Below are 10567 nucleotides of genomic sequence, written 5' to 3'. Positions count from 1 at the left end.
ATGAGTATGTCTCTTTATTGTGTTAGACACTTTGTTGCTGAAGTTGAACATATCTGCCACTAGTTTACATAGGCCGAGACAGATTAATTTCTAATACAGCATAATTTACTAGAATACAGTAACTGTGTAAATCCTGAGCCACCCCTCATGACTTTATATTGTGCTAAGTGAATAAGTTGCACGAGTTTATAAAAGTATGCATGGCAAAAACAGAGTTTGTATAATTCTTATGAGCTTGTAAGTTGATATTTGGTTCGACCACCATTATACTTCTACACAGGCTGAACTCTCTTATGCAATCTTTCTTCTAATCTCTTTAAATAGTGCTCAGGAGTAGTTCTCCGGGCTTCTAGAAGAACATTCCAAAGCTTCGGATGTTAGCTGGCTTTTGTTCTGTTTCAATAATGTTGAGGTGCGGGCTCTGTGGTTACAGTGTGTGTTTTTCTATCTAATTATACTATATTGGCACAGTGTTTGGGATCACTGTCATGTTGAAAAATAAAACCGTTATCATTTGGCTGCATTCCAGATTCTATTGCATGGTGGATCAAAATCTGATGGTCCTTTTCTGTGTTCCCCTGAAAATGGTCAGGTTTAAGAAGTGGATTGTATGTGTGTGAAAAACAGCCCATGTCAGAGGAAAACTTTGAAAGCCTGGAGAACTATTGTTCAAGGCCACTTTAAATTAAATTACAAGAAACTCTGGCTCCTCAGAAGTAAAATATAAAGAAGTGAAGGCTGTCTCAAGTACATAAGAATCCAAATATTATAACATAACATGATCCATGTCAATTCTAAACTACTAAATAAATAACAGCTGCAGTGGGATGCACTTTACATAGCATACGGAGTGTTACGTCATCTTCTGAACCAAAAGCTACGTAAAAATCTAAGTTTTAGAATTAGAGTTTGATTTTATCTGTTGGTAACAGTGGCTGAGGTGACTGTATTTGACTTAATACAATATTTTATTGTGTTTTTATTTTAAGAAGGATGAACTACTTAGGCTGGCACAGTTGCTGCAGTGGGCTGTATTGTCCCCTCATAGCATCAGGTCCTGGCTTTAAAACCAGGATTTATGGCTAGCTTTATAGTTAGCGGTTTTCTCAACACACATGCCAAACCCTCTGCACAGTATGGCCCAGTCACCAGCTTGCTGTCAATGAGTTAAGCAGGAGGGATGACAGGTAGGTAAACAATGCCAAAATGTGTGACTGTATTGTAGCAAACAGCTACTTAAGTTTCAAATCTGTGAAACTGACAGTAGGCTACATCACTGGCAGCTTCTGGCTTTTCCTCACAGGAGGCTAGACTGGCAATCGAACAACTAACTAACCAACTCCAGGCAAAAAATCATCAGCTAACTTAACAACATAGGTATTTACCTCTGTTTAGTCAGGACTTTTTTTCTTTTTTACAAGCAGTTAGTCTTGACCAACAATTAAAAAGTGTCGTCTGTCTGCCTTTTTTCAGGGGGGCATTGTGTTGTATATGTGGGGAAGGGGCTTACTGGTGATGCAGTTGGCAGGTGTGGAGGCAGTGTGCTGCACTGTGTGCATGTGGGGAGTGGGCTAACTGGTGATTGCAGTGGTGTGTGTGTGTGTTGGGTGGGGGGCATTATGCTGTATGTAGAGGTGGGGGGAGAGAAAGGCAGGTCAAACAATTGAGGAATGGTATGTATATGTTATAAGTAAAAGTATATAACATTGTAAAAACAATGTAGTCTAAATGTTACTGTGTTACAGTAAACCTCTGTGGGAAACACTGAAACAACATTGAAAGAAAAATGATCTTAATATGCTGGTAAGAGGGCAAAAGGTGTTTCAAATTACTCTATGAGTCATACATTTGGGTCCCATCTTGCTTTCCACACAGCTTCACATAACAAATTCAAAGCGCATCGAAAAATATCTACTTTGTCATTAAACCATTAATTATTACATTTTAATGTGAAGTATGTTTTAAAGTTTGTTTTTAAAACTTTACATGGTAAAGAAAAGACCAACACAATAATCTAGTAGCACTGTGGCACTTAGAGACATTGGCATAAAAAGTTCTTACTCGTCTGTGATTCCCCTCAGGCCTGTGGTCAGGTTTCCTCTGCAGGTCAACAAACATTATGGAGAAGAAGCTTTGGTTGGTCAGTTTTTTAAGGTAAACAATATAATAATAAATAGAAGGATACCTTCAAAATCAACGTGGTCAACCTCAATATAGTCAATGTGAAGGTTCACAGGTTTCCACAACAAATATCAGATCAACAAATATTTCAGAAACACTCTGACATGCTAGCAGTAGTATCTAAACTGTATAATAATAAAAACCAGAACTCATCTTTTCTGATACCAAAGTCCATTTTAATGTATTTAAACACTATTTTTTTTCTTTTTGTAGAACCTGTGCATCGAGAACACCCGTATCATTGCACATAACAAAGTTCACAGTGGATAAAGTCTTCACTCCACCAATGGGGAAACATCATGGATGTCTTGAAGGCCGATGACCGCTTCATGTGAGGATCTTTACCATCTGAATCATGTTTCTCTGATGGAAAAGTACAGCAAAAACACTCCCTGTCAACTATTGGCAGCTTTAATGACTCTACAGTGCACCTCAGAGGCACAGAGCAGCAACTGCACCAACTAGGATCAGGGAAACATTTTTTTTGTAGTTTTTAAAAAGTGAGTTATCTCTTAGCCTAGATTATCATGAAGCTGTAAGTTTGGTGTAGCATAATGACTGAAAGCAAACAGAGGTGTTAGTGTGTTGTTGTGTAGTTGCCATTTGATCTAACATCATTTATTGCTGTTTTCAGCATGCTGGTCAATGCCATCCAGAGAGCAAGTATGACTGAGCTTCTGAACCAGCAGGTGGTGTTCACCTTCTTCGCTCCCACTAATGATGCTTTCAATGCACTGCCGCAGGATGAAGGCAACAGGCTGATGCACGAGTTTTATTCAACCACACAGCTTCTCTTTATTCACATTCTTTATTTATTTATTTTTTTTTGGGGGGGGGACACTTCCATGTGTGACAACTGCAAGTGTCCAGAGTGAGGACATACTGAGGGACCCACTGCTGCACATAATCTGTGAGGCTTTGCACCCCTAATGATCCACCAGGAGAAACTCAGCAGTGTGTGAGGAAGAGGAGGAGGAAGAGCCAGCAGCAGCTGACAGATGGAGAGAATAGACAGACTGTTCCCTGTTTGTGAAGGACTGCTAGAAACGTTTAAAATAACTCATTGTCTGTCCTGAATCAGTCGTATTAGGTAATGTTCAAATAATTTTATCATTCCAGTGTTTTCAGTGTGGGAGAAAGTACTCAGGGCCTTCAAGTTACACACTATGAAAGGCAGCAACAAGTTGTGTGTGTATGTAAATGATGGCGTGAGTGTGTGTACATCTATGGACATCAACTTGATGTTTGCTAAAATGATAACTTATTAATTCATATAGAAAACAAGTTCTTTCTGAGAAAAACTAAAATCAACGCCAGAGAGGGTTAAACTAATTTTATGAAAAAGTTAATCACACATTTGATTTCCAATAAATGATAAATAACAAACAGGAGAAATATATACAAAACAAGAAAACGGCACACATGAGAGAAAAGGTCACATGACAGCACAGCATTTTCTACCCACACTTTGAACTGAATAACAAATAACATGTATTTATTAAACTTGTAGACAATGAAAACAAACAGAAATCAGAGTGTAAAATTTAAAAAACTTTTATTGATGTTAACTTTTTTTTTTTTTCTAAGTTATTAAAAAGAAAACCCAACAGAGGAACCCCTCTGAGCAAGCATAGGTGACAGTGGGGAGGAAAAACTCCCTTTTAAGAGGGAGAAACCTCCAGCAGAACCAGGCTCAGTGAGGGGCCGCGGCCGTTCTAAGGGTTTTCTTAAGTATATCATTTAAAACTAACCAATTTAAAGTTTCCAATTCGTTTTCCAGAAATGTTTCATATCACGATTTCTTTTACATTACATCAGCTTTGTTTTGTTTCCTGGTGAAACAAAACAGTCGGCCTATAGATGAGAAAAACTGATGTATGCAACTTGGTTTCTTCGATAGTTTGGCTGCCTCCTTTATGAAAATTTCAGCAATCATATTTTCGATTGCTGGCTGATTTAATTCCAAGGCTAGCAAAACTAATCCTGCATTTTTAAACTCTTTACACATGGCTTTGAAAATCACCTCTTGGAAGTTTTTGAACTTCTCTAAGGGGATTTTATCAATTTCATCCTTGATTTTAGCCCAGATGTTGTTGGTATGCTGGTTGTAGATGTCTGAAACTCTTTCCAGGCTGATGACTTTGCCTGATTTGAATGCTCGGAGCAGTTCTACACTGCAATCATCGAGTCCATCCTCACCTCCTCCATCACCGTGTGGTACGCTGGAGCCACTATCAGGGACTATCAGGGACAAACAGAGACTGCAGCGTGTTGTGTATGTATATATCTTTCAACGTGTCATGGTCCTGGGCCATGTGGGCCCAGTATTCTTAGTTTCCATGTATTTTTGTATTTCGTTCCTTATTTAGACCGTGTTTTCTGAGTTGCCCTGTTGTGTTGTTCCCTAAGTGTTTTCCCTTCATGGCTTTTACCCCCTGTGTGCCCCTCTGTGTATCTGTGAGCCCTCGTCTCTCCTTATGTTTTATTCCATGTTTCCCCTGCCCTTTATGTCTAAGTTCTCCCCGTGCTCTCTCCCCCCTGTGTGCCCTCTATATATTTATGAGCCCTCGTCTCCCTTTGTGGTTGTTTCATGTTTCCCCAGCCTGTTATGTCTGTGTTTTCCCCGTGCTCTCTCTCCTCCTGTCTGAACCTCTGTGCCTGTACCCGTCAGTGTTATGTTCACTCCGCCCTGTCTCGTTATGGTTATCTGTGTCACCTGTGTTCCCCGTGTGTTCCCACTTTCCTCGTTAACCCTCTGTGTATTTCTGTCTGCGTCTTCCTCTGTTCGGCGTCGCGTTCTCCCTCATGCCGTGTGTGGTTCTCCCCGTGTCTTCCAGTATATGTTTCTTTAGCTTTTCCCAGTTTAGTGTAGTTTTGTATTGCTTTTTGTATCATCATTATTGTTTATCACTTATCAGCAATAAAGCTGCATTTTGAGTTTATCCCCCGTGTGTGTGAGTCTGCAATTTGGGTCCTCATCCTGCCTGCCACACGGCCGAAACATGACAGAAGAACGCGACCACAACATGGACCCAGCAGTTCACAACCCCTCCGCGGACCTCCAGGACGACGCGAACATGTCGGACCCAGCGACACGGAGGAGGGGGATCGTCCGGACAGTGGAGTCTCTCTGCGACAAGTGGCTGCACTGTTCCAGTGAGGAGGAACGAGAGGAGTTCGCCCGCCAAATAGAGGTGTGCGTATCTGTGTTCCCCTGGTTATGGGAGACGCTGCACCCCCTCGTCAGCGACTTTCTCGCCTCCACCCTCCAACTCCGTCCGCAGGAGCAGCGGCCCGGTGGGCGTACACCTTCACCAGAGCCGTGCCGTTGCGCCGTTTCCCCGCTGTCTCATGAGCCAGTAGCGGTCAGAGTTGGAACGGTGAGGCTCGCCACAGACACACCTTCCGCCCGCACCCCGCCGGCTTCCGCGTCTTCACCGCGGTCTGGCCGCACGGCGTGGCGCACGGAGACAACGGAAGCCATAGACTTTGGCGAGGAAGAGCGGCAGCAGGTGTTACGGGCTTATCGGGAGGACGAGCTCCGGCGGAAACCCTGGCTCATCCCGGAGGAGGACCTCTCACCTGCTGCACAGCCTACCAGCCGCTCGCCGTCTCCGATCCGCTTAGGCTATTTTTCGCCTGCCTCATTTCTGGCAAGGATGGGGGCGGACGACGGGGAACTCACCACTACGTCACCCTCTGTGTTGGCGCCATCAGCGCCCATCGCGCCAGCTTCCTCTGCTCGAAGGGGGCGGCGCGCCCGCCGCCATAAACCGGACAATGCTAAGACTACAAAACATGAAGTGGACGGCGGGTTCATCTTTGATAGAGCTATTTTTGTCGACCCTGAGCCTGCCATTTCTCGGACAGTTTTTTCTGAGCCTGCTCCTTTTCCTGCTCGTGTTTCTCCTCCCAGGTCAGTTCAGTTAGCTCCCTCGCAGCCCCTCACAACTCAGTTAGCACCCTCGCAGCCACCCTCAGTTCAGTTAGCCCCCTCGCAGCCACCCTCAGTTCAGTTAGCCCCCGCTGCCTGGTATTTTCAGCATCGGCATCTTTTCCCGTCTAGGTTTATCGCCAAATCATTCGATCCTCCCTTAAGAAAGAGACTGCATCCTCGCTGCCTTCACCCCAGTACACCAGTGTCACCCCCGGTTCAGGCCCCAGTAGCTCCAGTGCCGCCTGTTTCAGTTCAGGTCCCAGTAGCTCCAGTGCCGCCTGTTTCAGTTCAGGCCCCAGTAGCTCCAGAGCCACCTTCTGCTACGCCTAGTCCAGCCTGTGCTTCGTCAGCTGCAGCCTCAGAGCCTTCGTCAGCTGCAGCCTCAGAGCCTTCGTCAGCTGCAGCCTCAGAGCCTTCGTCAGCTGCAGCCTCAGAGCCTTCGTCAGCTGCAGCCTCAGAGCCTTCGTCAGCTGCAGCCTCAGAGCCTTCGTCAGCTGCAGCCTCAGAGCCTTCGTCAGCTGCAGCCTCAGAGCCTTCGTCAGCTGCAGCCTCAGAGCCTTCGTCAGCTGCAGCCTCAGAGCCTTCGTCCGCTGCAGCAGCCTCCGAGCCTTCGTCAGCTGCAGCAGCCTCCGAGCCTTCGTCAGCTGCAGCAGCCTCCGAGCCTTCGTCAGCTGCAGCAGCCTCCGAGCCTTCGTCAGCTGCAGCAGCCTCCGAGCCTTCGTCAGCTGCAGCAGCCTCCGAGCCTTCGTCAGCTGCAGCAGCCTCCGAGCCTTCGTCAGCTGCAGCAGCCTCCGAGCCTTCGTCAGCTGCAGCAGCCTCCGAGCCTTCGTCAGCTGCAGCAGCCTCCGAGCCTTCGTCAGCTGCAGCAGCCTCCGAGCCTTCGTCAGCTGCAGCAGCCTCCGAGCCTTCGTCAGCTGCAGCAGCCTCGTCAGCTGGGGGTTCGGGAGAACCGCACCAGCCTCCTGTCTCCGCTGGAGGGTCCGAGAGGCCCGTTCAGCCTCCTGTCTCCGCTGGAGGGTCCGAGGGGCCCGTTCAGCCTCCTGTCTCCGCTGGAGGGTCCGAGGGGCCCGTTCAGCCTCCTGTCTCCGCTGGAGGGTCCGAGGGGCCCGTTCAGCCTCCTGTCTCCGCTGGAGGGTCCGAGGGGCCCGTTCAGCCTCCTGTCTCCGCTGGAGGGTCCGAGGGGCCCGTTCAGCCTCCTGTCTCCGCTGGAGGGTCCGAGGGGCCCGTTCAGCCTCACGCCGCATCAGCTGGAGGGCCCGAGGAGCCTGTCCAGCCGCCATCTGCGACCGCCTCGTCATCACCTGGCCCGGCTATATCCGCCTGTGCTTCTGCTACGCCTGGCCCGGCCTCAGCCTCTGCAACCTCGCCTGGCCCGGCCTCCGAGCCTTCGTCTGCTGCAGCCTCTTCAGAGCCTTCGTCTGCCGCAGCCTCCTCTTCAGAGCCTTCGTCTGCCGCAGCCTCCTCTTCAGAGCCTTCGTCTGCCGCAGCCTCCTCTTCAGCTGCCTCGTCTGGTCCAGCATCCTCATCAGCTGCCTCGTCTGGTCCAGCATCCTCATCAGCTGCCTCGTCTGGTCCAGCATCCTCATCAGCTGCCTCGTCTGGTCCAGCATCCTCATCAGCTGCCTCGTCTGGTCCAGCATCCTCATCAGCTGCCTCGTCTGGTCCAGCATCCTCATCAGCTGCCTCGTCTGGTCCAGCATCCTCATCAGCTGCCTCGTCTGGTCCAGCATCCTCATCAGCTGCCTCGTCTGGTCCAGCATCCTCATCAGCTGCCTCGTCTGGTCCAGCATCCTCATCAGCTGCCTCGTCTGGTCCAGCATCCTCATCAGCTGCCTCGTCTGGTCCAGCATCCTCATCAGCTGCCTCGTCTGGTCCAGCATCCTCATCAGCTGCCTCGTCTGGTCCAGCATCCTCATCAGCTGCCTCGTCTGGTCCAGCATCCTCATCAGCTGCCTCGTCTGGTCCCGCCTCCTCATCAGCTGCCTCCGAGCCTTCGTCAGCTGCAGCAGCCTCCGAGCCTTCGTCAGCTGCAGCAGCCTCCGAGCCTTCGTCAGCTGCAGCAGCCTCCGAGCCTTCGTCAGCTGCAGCAGCCTCCGAGCCTTCGTCAGCTGCAGCAGCCTCCGAGCCTTCGTCAGCTGCAGCAGCCTCCGAGCCTTCGTCAGCTGCAGCAGCCTCCGAGCCTTCAGCCTGTGCTTCGTCTGGTCCTGTGCCCACCGGGCCATGGCCAGCACGCCTGACACTGGAGAGCTGCCTTCCGCGCGGCCGGCCCCCTGAACTGCTCCATCGTCTCCTCCGCCGCCGCCGCTGCCTTCCGCGCGGCCGGCCCCCTGAACTGCTCCGTCGTCTCCTTCGCCGCCGCCGCTGCCTTCCGCGCGGCCGGCCTCCGGACCAGCTCTGCCACCTGTGCCACCCGCCTGGTCGGCCCCCCGACCGTGTGACCCGTGAACTCTTGTGCCTGTGGGCTCTGGGTCGGCCCCCTGAACTTTATTTTGACTATGGTCGTGTGCTCCTGTGTTTTCTGTTGTTTGTTTTGTTTCCCGTTCTGGTCCCTCCGTCCTGGTCCCCCGCCTCCCGCCCTGGGTGGGTTGTTTTCTGTTTTTGTTTTTGTTTCTCGGGTTTGGGCTGTCGGGAGCCAGCCCTTTAGGGGGGGGTGATGTCATGGTCCTGGGCCATGTGGGCCCAGTATTCTTAGTTTCCATGTATTTTTGTATTTCGTTCCTTATTTAGACCGTGTTTTCTGAGTTGCCCTGTTGTGTTGTTCCCTAAGTGTTTTCCCTTCATGGCTTTTACCCCCTGTGTGCCCCTCTGTGTATCTGTGAGCCCTCGTCTCTCCTTATGTTTTATTCCATGTTTCCCCTGCCCTTTATGTCTAAGTTCTCCCCGTGCTCTCTCCCCCCTGTGTGCCCTCTATATATTTATGAGCCCTCGTCTCCCTTTGTGGTTGTTTCATGTTTCCCCAGCCTGTTATGTCTGTGTTTTCCCCGTGCTCTCTCTCCTCCTGTCTGAACCTCTGTGCCTGTACCCGTCAGTGTTATGTTCACTCCGCCCTGTCTCGTTATGGTTATCTGTGTCACCTGTGTTCCCCGTGTGTTCCCACTTTCCTCGTTAACCCTCTGTGTATTTCTGTCTGCGTCTTCCTCTGTTCGGCGTCGCGTTCTCCCTCATGCCGTGTGTGGTTCTCCCCGTGTCTTCCAGTATATGTTTCTTTAGCTTTTCCCAGTTTAGTGTAGTTTTGTATTGCTTTTTGTATCATCATTATTGTTTATCACTTATCAGCAATAAAGCTGCATTTTGAGTTTATCCCCCGTGTGTGTGAGTCTGCAATTTGGGTCCTCATCCTGCCTGCCACACGGCCGAAACATGACACAACGTAGCACTCTTAATTCTTATTCTCATGTATATATCTCATGTATAGCTCATGAACATATCTTTCTACGTAGCACTTTTAATTCTTATCCCTACTTTTATTTTTTCATGTCTATTTAAGTGCTATTTATGACACTATGTTTGCACTGAAGCACCGCAGCAATTTCCTAATGTTGTAAACCTGCTCAACATTTGGCAATAAACCCCTTTCTGATTCTGATTCTGATTTTTTTTACAGCTTGCTTAACGAGTTCTGCCATACAGTTTTCCACCAAAGATCTGTATTTTTCTTTGTTATCTACAGCCTGCATGGTGGCACGGCGGCCTTTGTCGATTGGAATTCTGCGCTTGGCAGTTTTTGGGGTTTTTTGCGTTTTCGTTTGTAATCGAAACCTAAATTGAAACGAAGGTTGTTGAAGTGTGAAATATTCCTATAATCGTTAATGACATTAACGTTACCACTTCCATAATTATGTATTGTGAGGTCCATTAGCTCATGGATGTGATCACTTTAACCATAAAGAATAACTAAATTCTTCAGGACAATGAACTCACTAAGTTATCCCTCTAACAGAGCCTCCACATGTTCTCACTCTAATTTCCCCCTGATGAAGGAAGTTATGCTGCACTAATCTGAATGTTCGGAGGGAAATCAAACGCATTTCAATCGCAGTACTCAAGCTGACTTACCTTTGTTTGAATGACGACTTGTACGTGCTGACTCCACAGACAAGGTACGAAAATATATCAGGCTACATCAATAGCGGTTGGTCTTCAGGGTTTCTACTCCACCTCCGTATTTCATACGGGTCCACATTTCCAATGCATGCTATTTTCTGCAAGTACCGCCGCTTCGCCTCTGGACGCAATCGGTCTCTATACAGTCCATTCTCTTTTGACCTATGCGTTGTTCCCCACCCCCTTAAATTTCAGAGCCCCCAGTAATAATAATAATAGTAACAATTCAAATAGCTGGGGCTTGATCAACCCTACCTGGGTCACCTGGGAAAGGGGGTCTGATTGTTGAAAGGCCCGAAAACCTCTGTGACTGCCATCAGCAGCAGTTATGCAGATTAAGATAAT

The 10567-nt window shown here is 48.5% G+C and overlaps 1 protein-coding gene across 1 annotated transcript in view; it reads left to right on the top strand.

The window, feature by feature from the left end:
* Nucleotides 1-3854: 3854 nt before the first annotated feature.
* Nucleotides 3855-10567, top strand: part of LOC309691813 (transcription intermediary factor 1-alpha-like) — a 94140-nt gene continuing 87427 nt past the window's right edge. The window contains exon 1 of the mRNA XM_082509764.1: nt 3855-4456. The gene's annotated coding sequence lies outside the window, so the exon portion shown is untranslated. The remainder of the gene's footprint in view (nt 4457-10567) is intronic.

The sequence above is a fragment of the Aulonocara stuartgranti genome (assembly GCF_965226115.1).
Source record: "Aulonocara stuartgranti genome assembly, chromosome: 17".
NCBI lineage: Eukaryota > Metazoa > Chordata > Actinopteri > Cichliformes > Cichlidae > Aulonocara > Aulonocara stuartgranti.
The sequence above is the reverse complement of the archived record's forward strand: the minus strand, read 5'-3'. Positions and strand labels throughout refer to the sequence as shown.